Genomic DNA, 16,461 nt, shown 5'->3' on the forward strand with positions numbered 1-16,461 from the left:
GTTCGAGCCCCACGTGAGGCTCTCTGCTGTCAGCACAGAGCCCACTTCGGATGGATTCTCTCTCTCTCTGTCTCTGCCTCTGCCCTTCCCGTGTTCTCTCTCCCAAAAATAAACATTTTTTAAAAATTTAAAAAATAAAATTTTTATGGTTACTGGAATATATGTATGATGTACGAGTTGCCACATAAGAGCACAGAAAATATAAAAATAGTTTTTTGGTTTTTTTAAACAAATTTTTTTTTCAACGTTTATTTATTTTTGGGACAGAGAGAGACAGAGCATGAACGGGGGAGGGGCAGAGAGAGAGGGAGACACAGAATCGGAAGCAGGCTCCAGGCTCTGAGCCATTAGCTCAGAGCCCGACGCGGGGCTCGAACTCACGGACCGCGAGATCGTGACCTGAGCCGAAGTCGGACGCTCAACCGACTGATCCACCCAGGCGCCCCATATAAAAATAGTTTTATGATAAAATAAAAATAGAATGAAATATAAAAATAAATCTCTTTACTGTAAATATTGAAAATAATAATAGTGACAGCTAATATTTAGACGTACCCTTACGTGGCCCTAGACACTCTGCTTAATGCTTCACAAGGACTAACACAGGTAGTTTCTAACACATGACCCTGGGGAGGAGGGGGTGGGGTAAAGGTCACTGGAAAATCGGTGAGTTTTTAAGGGTGACTTGGCCATCCCAATTAAAACAAGGTAATGTTCATCATCTTCACCTGCATCTGGCCAGATCACTCCCCAATGTGAATGTCAAGGAGAACCTGATAGATTACGATGCGAATTCTTAGACAGCAATCTAGTTTGGCTATCTACACAACCAAATCCACACGTGAAAATCCATCACATTCTGGAAAAAAAAAAAAAAAAGTAGTAACTTACATGACATTCGACAGCCCACCGCGGAAGGACATTCTAATGTTTTACAAGTGTGAGGAAAGCAATTTTGACCCGAAGTCAAAGAGGTGGGCATGAGTTTCCAGAGAGCAAAATTATCTGTAAGTTAAAAGAGAACGTTCAGCCAACACACGAAAGTAGAAGTAGAAGAGGGTATTAAGAAATGACAGCACCACTAAGACTTACTGTCAGAAAGGGAAGCCGTTCCAAGAACTGTTTAATCCATTAAACTGTTGCCTGACTATTCAAGTATATTCAGAACTTCATTTGATCATGCCCTAATCTTCCCTTACATTTTAATTAAGATTAGTTGAGCATATAAGTGAGTTTTGAGCACGATATCCTAGGGTGAATGAGACTGCAAAGAATGGGAATAGGTCCATCAGAGAAGGAAATGTGGGGGAAGGCAGTCCTGAGGGATTCTTTGATCCTCAAGGGGAGGACACCAGCAAGGTGACTAGGGCTGGTGGCATTAAGTCATCTGGGAGCACTTTCCACTGAGACCCTCCCTTGGAAGCGTGCCCGTTCATGACGAAGGCAAGGAAATGCCGTTAAGTGTAGACAGAACTTTAATGTGAACGGTGTTCTCCCTCTCCATTCTCATCTGCAGTCTTCTTATTTCCGCATCCTGGTATCATGCAGTTAAAAAACAAACAAAAAGGGGTGCCAGGGTGGCTCAGTCGGTTAAGCATCCGACTTCAGTTCAGATCATGATCCCACGGTGCGTGGGTTCGAGCCCCGCATCGGACTCTGTGCTGACAGCTCAAAGCCTGGAATTTGCTTCCAATCCTGGGTCTCCCTCTCTCTCTGCCAATCCCCCATTAGCACTCTGTCTCTCTCTCTCTCTCTCTCTCTCTCTCTCTCTCTCTCTCTCAAAGATAAATAAACATTTAAAAATTAAAAAATAAAACAAAAGAAACCAACTGATGACTCACACTTGTTACCTAGAATATCCACACACTGTATTTTATCTAACTTGCGGAGCGCTTCTCATTCACCACTTGGCAAGCTTTTCATTCTTGTCTGCTCACTTTGTCCTTCATCTCCCTTGTATACTGTATCTATGTGAATGTGTGTATGTATAAAGTTGTTACACTGTAGTTTAAGCTACAAGCAACCCGAAACAATCTTACTCTAGTGGTTTGGAGTTAGGGAAACTCAACATGAAGTCCCAGCTCTGCAGACCACCGAAACTGAAATATTTTTTCCACTTTGGTCTCTAAATTGTCACAATTACTTCTGTTTTCAAATTTTACATACCCTTAATTTTCCAGAAGTTTTTTGCCCCCAAAGTCATCATTTCCCACCATCATTACAGTTCTAAGCTTCATAAAAGATATACCTGTAAGTCATAGGCTCCCATATCTGCAAATCAACATCATCCATAGGCTATTTATGTCTAAAAGTAACTTCAGTAAATATATACTCTGTTCATCAGTCAAGGTGGTAGAACTGAGATACAATACTCAGAACCCAAGCTCTGCAATCTGCAGAGAAACGATTTTACATCCATACAATTGCTTCCTGCCAGTGGACGGCGGGAGCATAGCCTTGGGAATTTAAATGACCGATTTACCCAGGGAAAGAAAGCTTATTTTTAGTAAGTGGAGGGAAAAAAAAAAAAAAAAAAAAAAAAAAAAAAAAGTTGACTTAATTTATTTTACTGCCTGTGAACCGACTTTGGAAGGAGAAGCAGAATTTGATTAATTAGATTAGCAAATTCAGTAAGTTGTTTATTCAGTTGGGTGAATCAATGTTTCCCCGAATTTACTTTAGCTTTATTTTATGCTTTCAAATCTATCCAGTAGGTAAGATGTTGAAAGCCAAAAGCCTTTCTATCCCACACCTCTTTCAAATATCTATTCACATGTTAATTGGATCTCTTTGTGATTGGAGGCAGACAGATTTCACAGTCCCCCTGCCCCCCCATCCCCCCAACCCCAGCACACAACACGTAAAAAGATGGCAGAAAATGACAGATAATAGAAAACGGACTACATGCCTATTTTTTATGCATCTCAGTGTTTAGCATTTCCCCTTTGCTGCTGACTCTAGTTTTAAATTTCATTTCCACCCAATATTAAAACCTAAATAAAATAAGGAGTTTTCTCTACTAATGACAGCATATTTTAAGATCATTAGAAAAGAATTATTAGAGTAAACTGCTTTATTTTTTAATCATTGCCAAATTGCTCAAATATTTGCTAGTTTTTCTTCCTTCTCTTAATGATCTGTCTTTCTTAGGAAGTCCCTTTCATCTGACTTGCTACACAAAATCATTCCTCATTCATTTGTTACTGAGATTTATAGGAGTACAGCTGTTCAAACAAGCCTTTGCCTGTGAAAGCCTGAGAAAATTGGGATAGATAATCAAATTAAAATTCCAGCTATACATTCTTTTAACAGAGTGTTGACAATTTTTATATTTTATATTTAAAACATATCAAACTAAAAAGGGCAAACCGTGCAGCATTATGGACTACATTTTTCCATTAATGACCTACAGGACACGTTCAGAAGGAGAAAAACTTTAATTCAGCAACAAATCAAATGTGCTTTTCTGGAAGAGATCCTTTTTTTTTTTTTCTTAATTAAAAAAAAAATTGAAGATCCAAGAGAATGAGGGCTTGAAATCCTAGCAGTTGGGGACCATTAGAGATTATTTAGCTCACAGGGACTGGCATAAAAATATGAGTGCTGGTGACCTGGGACATAAGGGTGTTGACTGACTTCTGATAAACACCAGACACCATTGATTTTCAGGTAAAGGTGCAATTGAAACTACTTTTATTCAAAGGCTACAAAAATCACCTTCTCCAAAGAAGTGCACATCTCTCTAGTTCTCTGAAAATGAAACAGATTATAGGATCACAGTCTCCCTCAAACTAATGAGGCATATTCGACTGGCCTTGAAATTCAAAAGCAGGGAGAAAAAATCAAACTTGGAGCAGTCACCCTTCTGAATTTATTCCTTTCCTTTCCCCGGTGCATCTGTCCCCTGGCTGAGCTACCAAGAGAGCAAAGATTTCTTAGATGACTTTGCTTTCATTCTTTTTGGATTACCCTGAAAATTATGCCCACTCCACAGATAAGGATTGTGTTTCCTAGTGGGTAGAACAAGGTCCTCTTCCTGGAACTGCTCACGATCCCCACCTCCAGTCAGCCGCCAAGTCCTATTTATTTTTTTAAAAAATTGTTTTTAATGTTTTAATTTATTTTTGAGAGAGAGAGAGAGAGAAAGCAAGCACAAGTGGAGGAGGGGCAGAGAGAGAGAGAGAGAGAGAAGGAGACACAGAATCTGAAGCAGGCTCCAGGCTCTGAGCTGTCGGCACAGAGCTGGATGTGGGGCTCGAACCCACAAACCGTGAGATCATGACCTGAGCCGAAGTTGGACGCTTAACTGACTGAGCCACCCAGGCGCTGCAATTTTTTTAATTTTTTTTTTTTTGAGAGACATGGAGAGATCCAGAGTGGGGGAGGGGCAACGAGAGAGAGAGAGAGAGAGGGAGAGAGAGAGAGAGAGAGAGAGAGAGAGAGGGAGAGGATTCCAAGCAGGTTCCACACCGTCAGCACAGAGCCTGATGGCTGGCTCAGTCTCGGGAAACCGTGAGATCAGGACCACAGCTGAAATCAAGAGTCAGAAGCTGAACCACCCAGGCCCCCCCAAGTCCTATTTAAATCCTACTCCCTACATGCCCTCCCAGCCCAGCCAGGGCTCAGTGGTCCTACGGCCATGCCCCTGATTGGGTCACTGGTATCTGCCAACCCGATCAGGGCAAGGTCTGTCCTGGTGAGTCTTCAAGTTCACCCATCCTCTCTCGACACACAGGCTACCCTGACCTTTCTGCGAAGCAGATCTCCTACTGGCATGAGAGCGAACCCCCAACATCTGAACGGAGCCCGGAGCGCGGTCAGGCTCTGTGCAGCGCCCACCTCTCTCCTGCCACCCCACACCTCATAGCACAGCCAGGTGAAGCATGTGCACACGCACACACACACACACACACACACACACACTCACCCTGGGCTTCGGCACACCCTCCTGCAGCATCAATGGCCCTCCTGTCCCTTGCTTCGATTTCCTCTTACTCTTCATCAGGTCTCTGCTTAGATACCACTTTCTCCAAGAAGCCTTTTCTCGAAGTCGGGGATGAATAACCCACCCGACATACTCTCCCTGTACTTACCCTCCATGCTGCACTCCCACGCTGGGGCTGTTTGTATACATCCCCCTAGCATGCAAACTCTGTGAAGACAAGGGCTGAGTCTACAGAGTTCGACATCAAATTCCCAACGCCAATGCCCAGCTAGGGCCTGGCACACTGTGAGGGACCACGATCAACATCTCTTGAATTAATTAAATAATTAAATAGTGCCAAAGTCCTCACTCAAACGGTCCCGGAAACCTCCACCGGAAGCCTTTTCCTAGAAACGGGCTACAAAGATGTCCTCTTTTTCCAAAGTTTCCTAAAATGTAACCTCTCAGACCAGCACTTGGTAGGTGTTCAATAAATATTTCTTATTGGATAAACGAATGAGCAGGGAAACAATGCTAGTAGGTATCTAACAAAATTGAGTTGTTTTTATTAAAACTACTTGCCAGACACTGACAAGGGGGCCAGAACAGGTAAATCCAGTTACGCAGGTTATACTGGGTCTAAGTGGTTTTCTTACCCCACCTAGCAGCAAACAACCTAGATCCAGTATTTTAAATGTTTCCTGTTGCTCCTACTTTACTCACACCACTGGCTACTACTCTTTTTTTTTTTTTAATGTTTATTTATTTTTGAGAGAGAGAAACAGAGCGTAAGCAGGGGAGGGGCAGAGAGAGAGAGAGGGAGACACAGAATCCCAAGCAGACTCCAGGCTCTGAGATGTCAGCACAGAGCCCAACACGGGGCTCGAACCCACGAACCGAGAGATCATGACCTGAGCTGAAGTCCGGCCGCTTAACCAACCGAGCCACCCAGGGGCCCCTACAGCACTCTTCTGACATCAGTCCTGTGTGAAGCCAATTTAAAAGGAGCAGGATTACAACACTGGTCTTTCTCAGATCCCAGAGTCAAACTGCTTAAATGAGAAGCACTTCAAGTTCGCCTTTGTTTCCCTTAATTCTAAGCAAACAAATACACAAACTTATACTCAGGAGGAGCCCCTCACTTTCTGAAAAGATCGTGTGCTAATGTGGAGACAGTCACCATGCCCTACACTGAATTTTCTTTAAGCCTCCCTGATAATTTCTTGGAGCGGATAGTGTGTTGGCCAGTGATGGTCCCCGCTTACCATTTACCTCAGACAAGAACTGAGATCTGCATGTAGATATTTACTATAAAAAAAAAGTGGTACTCAGACCCTGCTTTCACCCATTCAAAAGCACCCAGTGCCCACAAGGGAAAATCCAAACTACTCTGCACGGAGGCATAAACACCCTTCTAGAGCGTCTACACATCTCCATGTCACTGCCAGCCGATCCTGGCACCCTAGACTCCAGGCACACTACTCCGAGATCTCCACACCTTCCTCTGAGCTTTGCACAGTCTCTTCCTCTGCTTGGAAGGTTGCCATTCCTGTCTCATTCTGCACCCTGTCCTTGTACCTGGCACATACTCCCCAGTCCCGGGCAAAATCAATTATTCTTTGGTCCTTTCTCTCCCTTCCTCTGTGAGGTCACTTAACACATTAGACACTGCAAAAGACCCCTCACGTATCTATCTCCCCTGCCAACATGAAAGCTGCTTATAAGCAGATAACCACATCTTGTCCATGTTTACATCTTGGCTTATGAAATAATCCCTAGCATATGATAGTCAATGAATTTAATGAATGAATCTGTTTCATCCCTGCCTCACAACTGAAGCCACGCAATAAAATTACCAGAATATGACCGGTATGATGCTATGCATCATAATCATCGATGGGAAACCCAAAATGCCAATACTACAGATTACTTGCCGTGTAGGTTTAGGGTAAATTTCAAGACGAATCGTCAAAACAGCAAGTAAAGGGTGCAGTCTCTGACAACATCACCTTGAATCACTGTTCCAACTTGATCAGGAGTTGGAAGCAATTCAGACGGGAATGTTTAGAGATTTTACGGGACACTAGCTCTGGCCTTTTTAAGATTTGCTCAGCAACTATTTGCTGAATACCAGCAACATGCTTGGCTTGCCTTGGTAGTAAAAGGACTACTGAGTTGGGCTAGAAAAGACCCCTCACCTTATTTAAGAGCTGTTCAGTCTGGTGTCTGAACTAAGGTGACAATAAGGCGTGATTTATAGATGTCATAGGAGTAGAAACAAGGGATTAGTGGAGTTTACAAGGGGATGAAGTCAAGTATTGTTGTTGTTTGGGGCCATTTAGTACATATCGCTAGTAGGGGGGTACATGTGTGTGGCCTAAGGTGACAGTGTTGGCTCCTTTAAGACCAAGGTTGTAGAGAATTTATTCTAGATCTTGCTGTATCTCTCAATGGCAGGTGAGGAACTGAGGAGTGAAAGGGCCCCTTCCTCCCTGAGGACAAAGGAGAGCAGGGAGGTCTCAAACCACTTCTGGGTATTCCTCCTGTGCTGGGTGGTTTATGGTTGGGACACCATGGGGGAAAATAGCTTAAATCCAGTAAGACTCAAGATGATGCAACAATCCAACACTCATCTCCCAGGAGATGTCTAATGAGGCCTGGCCTCTTCGATTCCCAGATCCCATACGTGATCACATATAGGAGCTCCCTGAACACACATCACTGGGACATGGTCCCTTCCTTCCAGGCTCCCTCTGTCCTTTATTCTCAGAGTCCAGTGTGGTTGTAAATATTTACCAGTGTTTTTCACTGCATTTGGTAGCGTATATCTCCATGTTTAGTGTATGTTCCAAGCCAAGAAAAAAACCACTAAGCAAGGAATTACGCTAATATTTCTCTGGCCCCATTTCTCACTAATCCATTATCGCTATGATACACACTCTCCAAATCAAGTTCCTTCTCTATAAAGTGTGGCCCATAGTGCACACCCATGAAATCTAGAAATGTCCAGATCTCCTACTGTTTCATACAACCTCAAAAACACAGGTGCAACACCAACAGGTCCCTGTTCTCTGGGGACCACACAAATAGCCAGTGCACAAAGCCAAGTCTATTCAAAATGACTTTTGATGTTTCAGAACAAAGGACTCACAACCAAGAGTTCAGGGATGAATCCACAATTGAAACTGAATGAACAAAACAATCTTATGTGAGTGTGTGGATTTCTTCCTGGGGCGAAGATCCCTTCCTTTCAAAAAGTCCTCATAGGAAAAAGAAAACCAAAGCAGGAGGCATGACAATCCCGGACTTCAAGATACAGTACAAAGCTGTAATCATCAGGACAGTATGGTACTGGCACAAGAACACACACTCAGATCAATGGAACAGAATTGAGAACCCAGAAATGGACTCACAAAGCTATGGCCAACTAACCTTTCACAAAGCAGGAACGAATATCCAATGGAAAAAGACAGTCTCTTCCACAAGTGGTGCTGGGAAGACTGGACAGCGACATGCAGAAGAATGAATCTGGACCACTTTCTTACACCAGATACAAAAACAAACTCAAAATGGATGGAAGACCTCAATGCAAGACAGGAAGCCATCAAAATCCTCGAGGAGAAAGCAGACAAAAATCTCTTTGACCTCGGCCGCAGCAACTTCTTACTCAACACGTCTCTGGAGGCAAGGGAAACAAAAGCAAAAATGGGACCTCATCAAAATAAAAAGCTTCTACACAGCGAAGGAAACAGTCAGCAAAACTAAAAGGCAACCTACAGAATGAGAGAAGGTATTTGCAAAAGACATATCAGGTAAAGGGTTAGTATCCAGAATCTATAAGGAACTTATCAAAATACCCAAAAAAACAAATAATCCAGTAAAGAAATGAGCTAAAGTGATGAATAGACACTTCTCCAAAGAAGACATCCAGATGCCCAACCGACACATGAAAACATGCTCAACATCACTCATCATCAGGGAAAGGCAAGTCAAAACCACAATGAGATACCACCTGACACCTGTCAGAATGACTAACATTAACTCAGGCAACAACAGATGTTGGCGAGGATGCAGAAAAAGAGAATCTCTTTTGCATTGTTGGTGGGAATGCAAACTGGTGCAGCCACTCTGGAAAACAGTCTGGAGGTTCCTCAAAAAACTAAAAATAGAACTACCCTACGACCCAGGAATTGTGCTACTAGGCATTTATCCACAGGATACAGGTGTGCTGTTTCGAAGGGACACATGCACCTCCATGTTTATAGCAGCACTGTCGACAATAGCCAAAGTATGGAAAGACCCCAAATGTCCATCGACGGATGAATGGATAAAGAAGATATGGTGTGTGTGTGTGTGTGTGTGTGTGTGTGTGTGTGTGTAATGGAGTATTACTGGGCAATCAAAAAGAATACAATCTTGCCATTTGCAACTACGTGGATGGAACTGGAGGGTATTATGCTAAGTGAAATTAGTCAGTCAGAGAAAGACAAAAATCATATGACTTCACTCATATGAGGACTTTAACAGACAAAACTGATGAACATAAGGGAAGGGAGGCAAAAATAATATAAAAACAGGGAGGGGAACAAAACAGAAGAGACTCTTAAATATGGAGAACACAGGGTTACTGGAACGGGTGTGGGAGGGGGGATGGGCTAAGTGGGGAAGGGGCACTAAGGAATCTACTCCTGAAATCAGTGTTGCACTATATGCTAACTAATTTGGATATAAATTTTTTTAATTAATAAATAAATAAAATTAAAAATTAAAAAAAAAAGTCCTCATGGGGGCCCAGAGCCAGACAGACAAGACCGACAGACACACACAGACACACACACACACGTTCCCAAATAAATAAAATCCTGCTGCTTTCAGTGAAGAAAACATTTTTGCATATAAATATGACACAATTTCCATTTGTCTAATGAAATGTGTCAAAATCTTCTCCCACCCTTTCATCTAAAATGTGATTAAAAGATCCAAATTAGCAGGTGCGTGCCAGAGCACAAAGATCCCATGAGAAGAGGCAGCAAAGAAAAGGAGAAAAAGCAACCAAATAATGTATGTTTGAAACACCTGAATCATGAATAAGATAAGCAGAAGAAAGAGGAGGAGGAGGAGGAGGAGGAGGAAGAGGAAGAGGAACAGGAAGAGGAACAGGAAGAGGAACAGGAAGAGGAACAGGAAGAGGAGGAGGAAGAGGAGGAAGAGGAGGAAGAGGAGGAGGAGGAGGAGGAGGAGGAGGAGGAGGAGGAGGTGGTGGTGGTGGTGGTGGTGGTTATTGTGACTTGACATTCAGAAATAAGCAGCAATGTTTTAGTCTTACTGACCAGTGGATTTCATCACTACCCTACAAAAGATACTGAAACACGTCAGCATTCCTTAAACACTACAGCACAGCTAGAGAACAACACGATTTCCAGCCCCCCCCCCCACATATAATCTCTTAAAACTGATATTGAGAGGGGGGCCCAGGTGGCTCAGTGGGTTAAACACCCGAGCCTTGATTTCAGCTCAGGTCATGATCTCACAGTTCGTGAGTTCGAGCCCTGCGCTGGGCTCTGTGCTGACGGTGAGGAGCCTGCTTGGGATTCTTTCTCTTCCTCTCTCTCAAAATAAGTAAATAAACTTAAAAAAAAAAAAAAACTAACGCTGGGAAACAATATTAAGAACAAAATACCTACATTTCGTTTCAAATAGTAACTAGGAAAATTTGTGCCTAACAATAAAGCGGTACGACATTCTGTAGAAAGGAGTGTTTGGGTTTTTAAAATAAATTAAATATACGAGGTTAAAATAGGTCTTTGCCTACAACGTGATTTATATGGCATGAGGTGTGTCAAAATGGAAATATGCATGTGAACTGTCCATTTTAAGTTTATTTATGTGTCTTGAGAGAGAGAGAGAGAGACACGGAGACAGAGAGAGGATCCCACGCAGGCTCCATGCTGTCAGCGCAGAGCCTGACAAGGGGCTCGATCCCCAAAACTCTGAGATCATGTCCTGAGCTGAAACCAAGAGTCGGACACTCAACCGACAGAGCCGCCAGGAGCCCCTGAAAAGTCCATTTTATTTTTATTTTATTTTTTTTAATATATATTTTTTTAACGTTTATTTATTTTTGAGACAGAGAGAGACAGAGCATGAACAGGGGAGGAGCAGAGAGAGAGGGAGACGCAGAATCTGAAACAGGCTCTAGGCTCTGAGCCGTCAGCACGGAGCCTGACGCGGGGCTCGAACTCATGGACCGTGAGATCATGACCTGAGCTGAAGTCGGACGATTAACCGACCAAGCCACCCAGGCGCCCCGAAAAGTCCATTTTAAATTTGGTCCTCCATTTTGATCCGATAAAACCAGGGGTGACGTATTTGCTTTTGTTGTTCTAGCTGACAGACATCCTTTCCTGGACGGATCCAGATGGAAATGTCTCTCTTCTGGTTCTGTTATTTGCTGCTGTAGTTTCTATCTGGGGTGCTAAGATTCACCCCTCTTTTAGCCTGCACACCCAGCAACCTTCATTTCCTCACACACCCTGGTCTCTTCCCAGCAGCTGCACGTAGACATCTCCGGGTAGCTTCAAACACATCCAACTTCTGTCTGATTATTTACACTGGGGACACACTCATGCTCACCAACTGTCCAGGGTCACTCAGAGACACGTGACTTGAAAAAGCATTCTATTTCCCAACCGATATTTGGGTAGCTTGACATGCCACCAACGGGAGCACATCGTTGAGTAGAACTCAATTCTTACTTTTTGTCTGACATTGTCTTTAATATCCATATGCTTCCTTCTTGCCACCTGATTTCTCAAGTCTGAAGAACATGAATCTCAGCAACAATCTTGTACAAATTAATGTTGCTTTTTTTCAAATGCTGAGCACTTTTGTCATAGAATGGACACGATTCCAGATCTGGCTTTTATTACCAGTGCAACCTTCGAGTAAGTCTTCTCTTACCCTCTCTGAACCTCACTTTCCTCATCTGTAAAATGGGATGAATACCAGCTTCCTCACCAGGTTGCAACTAAGTAGGATCATGGATGTAAAAGGCTTAGCAGAGACACTGTCCCAAAACCAGTGCTCACAACGGCCAGGAATTTATTCCTTCTGAGAGCTGAGAGTCTTTATGGTCCGTAGATAGGAAGAAAGGTTACACTGGGATTGTTGTGCACTTTTGTAGGGAAATGGAAATGATTTACATTTTAAGACCAAGCAAGCATTCGTGTTCAAAAATGTCAAAGTCTGGGCGCCTGGCTGCCTCAGTCTGTAGAGCAGGTGACTCTTCATCTCGGGGTTGTGAGTTCAAGTCGCACATTGTGTATAGAGATGACTCAAATATGAAAAGAAAAATTTTAAAATACATACATAAATAATGTTAAGGTCAAACTGTGCCAAGCCCCTGATGTGGAGGGACACTGAGCTCTGGCGTCTCACTCATTCCTTGTTCCAATTTGCTTCTACCTCCCTCTCTCTGCAAATGAAAAGATCACATGCCAGACTGTTCTGTAAACATCACAGCCAGACAATGAAACTGGTGAGGGCCAAGATGAAGTTCTAGGCCAAACTGGTTGCCAGCCTAACCTCTTCACAGGACTGATTAAAGATTTAAAAACTGTGGCAGCCAGGTGGGAGACACATGTGTGGTTTTAAAATATCTGAATTCTACTGTCCTGTTCTTGGGAGCTGACCCATTCAACAGAACACATGACCTCCATTGTATCTAAGACCCCTCTAGGCATTTTAAGCTCAGGCCTCAAAATACACAAATAGAAAATAAAACAAAAGCCCATGCTCTATCTTGCCAAAAAGAAAAAATACATTGATTTTTTTTTTTTAAAATAGATCTGCTGTAGGAGGATTGTGGACTTAAGGAGCCCATTCAGCGGGATTTTTGCACTAACCTACAATGCAAAAGATTGATTTTGTCCTTGACCAACACAAACAATTGAAGAAACCCAGACTCCTGCAAAAGCCCCAGGAGAAACAATCTGCAATTTAATTAGTGAAGAATAGAAGCAATTTAAATACAATCCCAGGCAGTTTTTACAGTAATATTTGAATAGACATCTGCTACATCTAGGCAAAGCCTGCTAGTCCCCAATCTGATGAGATGCCCACTGTGAGGGACAAGGGTGCCTACTGTTAGCGCAAGACCCATAACTTACAACAAAATGCCACAAATACACCTTCTCAACACCTATCGCAGCCTCCCCCCAAAATAAACGGGTAGGATAGATAGATGAGGAAAGCAAATGTTGGTCACAGTCTTTTGAAGTGCGGTCGAATGGACACAGAGAGGGTTTCAGAGCAAGGGCACTGAAGTGGAATTTTGACTCCGTCCTTCCCTTTCCTCTATCACCAGTTCAATTTCTTTTTTAATTTTTTTAACGTTTATTTATTTTTGAGAGACAGTGTGAGCAGAGGAGGACCAGAGAGAGAGAGACAGAGAGACAGACAGACAGAGAGACAGAATCCAAAGCAATTCCAGGCTCTGAACTGACAGCACAGAGCCCGACCCAGGGCTTGAACCCACAAACCGCAAGATCATGACCTCAGCCCAAGTCGGACGCTTAACCCACCGAGCCACCCAGGCGCCTGACCAGTTCAATTTCTTCATTCATAAAAGGGGGATATGAATGTCTACCTCTCATAAGTTTTAAATATTCAATGAGAATATCTGCAATAAAACGCCATATAAATGTTAGCTGAAAAGGCATAGAAATGCTGTTCATAGATTTATTTGTATATACAAAATACCCTAACATACAGACTCTCAGCTTCTCAACATGAAGGAGATCTGGAGACGGGTGGTGGAGGGTCGACAACACTGTCAACGTACTTAGTAGAAATGAACTATGTACACTTTAAAATCGTTAAGCTGGGGGTACTTGGGGGGCTCATGAGGTTAAGCATCCAACTCTCGCTTTTGCCTCTGGTCATGATCTCACAGTGTGTGGGATTGAGCCCCATGCTGGTCCCAGTACTGACAGCACGAGCCTGCTTGGCATTTTCTCTCTCCACCTCTCTCTGTCTCTCCCCACTCGCCTACCCTCTCTCAAAATAAATAAATAACAGTTATCTAAAAAAATAAAATAAAATTGCAATCCCTATCAAAATAACACCAGCATTCTTCACAGAGCTAGAACAAACAATCCTAAAATTTGTATGGAACCACAAAAGACCCCGAATAGCCAAAGCAATCTTGAAAAAGAAAACCAAAGCAGGAGGCATGACAATCCCAGACTTCAAGATATAGTACAAAGCTGTAATCATCAGGACAGTATGGTACTGGCACAAGAACACACACTCAGATCAATGGAACAGAATCGAGAACCCAGAAATGGACCCACAAAGCTATGGCCAACTAATCTTTCACAAAGCAGGAAAGAATATCCAATGGAATAAAGACAGTCTCTTCAGCAAGTGGTGCTGGGAAAAATGGACAGCGACATGGAGAAGAATGAATCTGGACCACTTTCTTACACCAGACACAAAAATAAACTCAAAATGGATGAAAGACCTCAATGTAGGACAGGAAGCCATCAAAATACTAGAGGAGAAAGCAGGCAAAAACCTCTCTGACTTCGGCCGCAGCAACTGCTTACTCAACACGTCTCTGGAGGCAAGGGAAACAAAAGCAAAAATGAACTACTGGGACTTCAGCAAGACAAAAAGCTTCTTCTGCACAGCAAAGGAAACAGTCAGCAAAACTAAAAGGCAACCTACAGAATGGGAGTAGATAACTTGCAAACGACGTATCAGATAAAGGGTTAGTATCCAAAATCTATAAGGAACTTATCAAACTCAATACCCTAAAAACAAATAATCCAGTGAAGAAATGGGCTAAAGACAGGAATAGACACTTCTCCAAAGAAGACGTCCAGATGGCCAACTGACACATGAAAACATGCTCAACGTCACTCATCATCAGGGAAATACAAATCCAAACCACAACGAGATACCACCTTGCACCTGTCAGAATGCCTAACATGAACAACTCAGGCAACAACAGATGTTGGCGAGGATGCAGAGAAAGAGGATCTCTTTTGCATTGTTGGTGGCAATGCAAACTGGTGCAGCCACTCTGGAAAACAGTGTGGAGGTTCCTCAAAAAACTAAAAATAGAACTACCCTACGACCCAGCAATTGCACTGCTAGGCATTTATCCACGGGATACAGGTGTGCTGTTTCGAGGGGACACATGCACCCCCATGTTTATAGCAGCACTAGCAACAATAGCCAAAGTATGGAAAGAGCCCAAATGTCCATCGATGGATGGATGGATAAAGAAGATGTGGTGTGTATACACACACACACACACACACACACACACACACACACACACACACACTGGAGTATTACTCGGCAATCAAAAAGAATGAAAACTTGCCATTTGCAACTACATGGATGGAACTGGAGGGTATTATGCTAAGTGAAATTAGTCAGAGAAAGACAAATATCATATGACTTCACTCATATGAGGACTTTTAGAGACAAAACAGATCAATATAAGGGAAGGGAAGCAAAAATAATATAAAAACAGGGAGGGGGACAAAAGAGAAAACTCTTTAAAATATAGAGAGCAAACAGAGGGTTGTGGGAGGGGTTGTGGGAGGGGAGATGGGCTAAATGCATAAGGGCATTAAGGAACCTACTCCTGAAATCATTGTTGCACTTTATGCTAACTTGGATGTAAATTAAAAAATAAATAAATTTTAAAAATTAAATTAAATTGTTAAGATGGTAAACTTCATGTTATATATTTTACCACAATTTTTTAAATTTTTTTTAATGTTTATTTTTGAGAGACAGAGAAAGAGAGAGCGAGCAATGGGCAGGCAGAGAGAGAGGGAGACACAGAATGCAAAACAGGCTCCAGGCTCTGAGCTGTCAGCACAGAGCCCAACGGGGGCTCAACTCAGGAACCATGAAATCACGACTTGAGCCTAAATCCGACGCTTGACCGACTGGGCCACCCAGGCGCCCCTTTGACCACAACTTTTAAAAATTATTTAAAAATATTTACCATCCTTTGGCAGGAGAAGAGAAATCCTCGTCCTTTAATCTCTCATTTGTCAGTTGAAGACGCCAAGAGCAGGGGCTGAGGGTACTAGATAATGCAGTATACTATGAGCTTATTGCAAAGGCATGTACAAATTCTAGGACTTTAGCCAAACTTTCAGCACAGGACTTTTTACTTTTTTTTTTCACGTTTTATTAATTGGAAACAAAATAAATTTCGAAATACCAGTACATTGACTGCCAAGTCCTCAAACTCTATGTGCTGTACACTTTAGGGGACACGGACAACATTGTACTTACTGAGTACTAATGAATATGAATACTTGAAATTATTCAACAGTGTTCATTTAAGAAGGTTCGATAGACTCCCAACATATGCCACAGCAAGTGAATTAAACAGGAAAGGATGGGGCTCCTGGATAGCTCAGTCGGAAGAGCTTGGGATTGTGAGCTGAGCCCCATGCTGGGTGTTGAGATTGCTGAAAAAGAACTGAGAAGGAGAGGAGGGGGGT

General features: G+C 42.7%; 1 long non-coding RNA gene across 1 annotated transcript in view; it reads right to left on the bottom strand.

Moving 5' to 3' along the window:
* Positions 1 to 247: 247 nt before the first annotated feature.
* Positions 248 to 16,461, bottom strand: part of LOC125939516 (uncharacterized) — a 68,481-nt gene continuing 52,267 nt past the window's right edge. Inside the window, exon 3 of the long non-coding RNA XR_007463076.1 lies at positions 248 to 1,005. This is a non-coding gene — a long non-coding RNA (uncharacterized LOC125939516). The remainder of the gene's footprint in view (positions 1,006 to 16,461) is intronic.

This window comes from Panthera uncia (assembly GCF_023721935.1).
Source record: "Panthera uncia isolate 11264 chromosome B2 unlocalized genomic scaffold, Puncia_PCG_1.0 HiC_scaffold_25, whole genome shotgun sequence".
In the NCBI taxonomy this organism is placed as follows: Eukaryota; Metazoa; Chordata; class Mammalia; order Carnivora; family Felidae; genus Panthera; species Panthera uncia.